At 46.3% G+C, this 3,167-nt stretch overlaps 1 pseudogene; it reads right to left on the bottom strand.

The window, feature by feature from the left end:
- Positions 1-2,395: 2,395 nt before the first annotated feature.
- LOC102487290 (40S ribosomal protein S21 pseudogene) lies at positions 2,396-2,647 on the bottom strand (annotated as a pseudogene).
- Between the last annotated feature and the right edge of the window lie 520 nt (positions 2,648-3,167).

Raw genomic sequence — 3,167 nt, 5'->3', positions numbered from 1 at the left:
AAGAGGAAATAGAAAGCTAATCAGAAAAGGGGAAAAATGATAATTAAGCAAAGAAGGGTACGCAGCTGGTCCTCCACGCAGGCAGGGGGCGCTGAGGCTCACCTGCGTGGCCGTGCTCCAAGAGGCAGGACCACGGCCGCTCTGGGTGAGCTGGGCGTGGAGACCCCGGAAGGCCAGAGCACGTGCAGAGGCAACAGAGGAAGCCAGCCTGAGCCGGCGCGGTAAGGGACTCCGCCCAGGGAGGTGGTCCTGGCCTGGCCTTCCCGCAGTCTCCGCACCCTGACAGCCTCCCAGATGAGACGCTCAGAGAGGCAGGCATCGTCTTGGGTCCTTGGTTTTGTGATTCCTTGTGGGCCTCTGTTTCCCCAGCTGAGAAATGGGCTGAATGCACAGGCCCCAGAAGTCAGGGGGAGAAAGTGAAAAATCACTCCCCAGGGGGGATGGCCACACTCCATTCCCTCCTCTTCATTCTCCTCCTGGGATCATGGGCACACACGCACATGAATCTGGCGTGATTTTGAGGCCATCAAGTCCAGGACTTGAACTGCAAATGGCCATGTGGGAATCCAGCAATGTAACCACTATGCCATCTGCTGGCCCACTGCCTTTAGCTTATTTTATTTATTTATTTATTTTAAAGAAGTATTTATTTATTTTTGGAGAGGTTTTTGCTATAGGGCACATGCGCTCACTAGAAAGGGGGAGAGACAAAGCAAGAAATCACCGCCTGGGGATATGGCCATGCCACAGTCTCTTCTCCTCTATTCTCCTCTTGGGCTCTTGGGCACAAATGTACATGCACCTGGCATGAGTTTAAACCGCCAGGTCCAGGATTTGAACCACAGTCGACTACATGGGAGTCCAACGACATAGCCATTATGCCAACTGCTAGTCCCAAGAAATATTTATGTATTTAATTCCATTTGTTATCATTATTTTTTAATTTGACCAGAGAGAGAGAGAGAGAACAAGCTGCCAGGTCCAGGACTCAAACTGTGGTTGGCCATGTGGGAACCCAGCACCTCTAACCACTATGCCACCTGCCGGCCCCTATTTTATTCATGTAATTGCTAGAGGGCCCATGTGCACACCAGAGAGACTGATATATACAGAAATTGCACCCCAAATGGCTTGTGGTCACTGCAGTCCCTTTTCTTCCATTTCTCCATCCTGTCAGGATTTGGGGGCACACATGCACACATGCCTGGTGTGTTTTTCAGGCCATCAGGACTGGGATTTGAACTGTGATTGGCCACGTGAGTTCTGCTCCCCATGTGCATAACTTAATTGCTATCCTATGGATTGACCCAGCCTTTTTTTTTTTTTTGGCAGAGAAATAGAGTAGGGAGGGTGTCTCTAGGTGGTAATTAGTGGTTTTCATTGTTAATGTTTGCTTGAAATTGGCTTTGATACAGTGTGTGGGGGAGTTGGAAGCAAGTATACCTCTTGTAAAAGTTTCAAGTATTCCACTTATAAAAGTGCAATCAATATTGTCAAATGCTTTTCTAATCTAATTCAAAAAAGTTTTTTTTTTGTTTTATTTATTTTTTTTCTTAGGGCTTAAGATGTCTTCATTGGTCAGGCTTCATAGAGGACAATATGAAAGATCTTCAGTAGCTAAAAGGTAAAGTGAAATATTCTTTAAATGAGCTTCTTGATTTTTAGGTGTTCCCAGGGTAAAATAGCAAACTTAGATGATGATGTAAATGTAGATAATAAGATTTAATTTTGGGAATTTTGGCTGATTTCACTTTAATTTTGGTTTATATGATTAGTAAAACCAGTACTCTTTCAAACTTTTCTTTCTTTCTTCTTTGGTTTGCTATAGGGCACATGTACTCACCAGAGAGAGAGTGAGAAAGTGAGAAATCATCCTTCAGGGAGAATAGCCACACTGCAGTCCCTTCTCTATTCTGCTCTCAAGATTTTGGGCACACACACGTGTTTGGCATGATTTTCAGGGACTTGAACCACACAACCAGCTATGTGGAATCCAGCCACCTACCTTTACCGTAACCTGCTGGCCCTCAACCTTTTTTTGGTTTTTAGAGAGAAATTTTTCTTATAGGGCATGTGTGCTCAACAGAGAGACAGAAAGCAAGAAATTACCACCATAACCCCCCCCTGGGGGGGTGAGGATGGCCACGCTGCAATTCCTTCTCCTCCATTCTCCTCTTGGGATTTGGGGCATGCACACATGCATATGCCTGGCGTGAGTTTTAAGACACTGGGTTTGGGACTCAAACCATGGTCGACCATGTGGGAGTCCAGTGATGTAACCATTATGGCATCTGCTGATCCCACTCTCAACCTTTTCTTTTCTTTATTTTTCCATGGGTTTTCACCATTTATTTATTACAAGTTTCCACCCTACCTGATCTGTGGTTCTCTCTGATCATAGGTTCTTTGAGATGATGCTGTCAGCCTTGGCCTGCCGGAGAATGGGGTCATCTGAGTCCCCCATACTATGAATGGCCCTGCAAATGGCATAGGTCTTGACCTGGCTGTTAAACCTGCCTGCAACCTTGTCCACCTCGGCCATGTTCTTCTGGATGGACATGTGGCCCTTGGTGCTGATGATGTGGTTGCCTGGAGAGGACTTCCGTGGCACACACAGGTCCGTTAACCTGCTGGTGTCGTTCTGCATTTCAAGGTCATGCCTGTTTCCTGTGGCCATGCCTGTTCATTGGTGTTGAATGAATCAACAAGAATTTGTTTGCTTCCCCTCTTTAGGCACACTGAAGTGTGAAATAAGCTGCAGTCATGTAGACTAGCTTTCTATTAAAGGAGAGGAGAAAAAAACTGTGAAAGATAGAGAACTTCAAGCCATATGTGTTTGGTCCATTGCTTTCCTAACAAAGTTTCACAAATGTAGGGAGACCCCTTAAAGCAGGGGTCTCCAATCCCTGGTACCAGTCCATGGCCTGTTGGGAACCAAGCCACACACACAGCAAGAAGTGAGTGGTGAGCAGGAGAGTGGGTAGGCAAGCGAGCGAAGCTTCATTTGTATTTACAGTCACTCCCCATTGCTCACGGTATTGCCTGAGCTCCGCCTCCTGTTAGAACAGCAATGAATTAGATTCTCATAGGAGCCCCCAAATGGGACCATCTCATTCCAGATAAACAAGCTCAGTGCCCCCACTGAGTTGTATAATGGTGAGTTGTAT

The sequence above is a fragment of the Tupaia chinensis genome, unplaced genomic scaffold, assembly GCF_000334495.1.
Source record: "Tupaia chinensis unplaced genomic scaffold, TupChi_1.0 Scaffold000422_1, whole genome shotgun sequence".
Lineage (NCBI taxonomy): Eukaryota > Metazoa > Chordata > Mammalia > Scandentia > Tupaiidae > Tupaia > Tupaia belangeri.
Note: the sequence above shows the minus strand (reverse complement) of the source record. Positions and strands in the feature narration are given on the sequence as shown.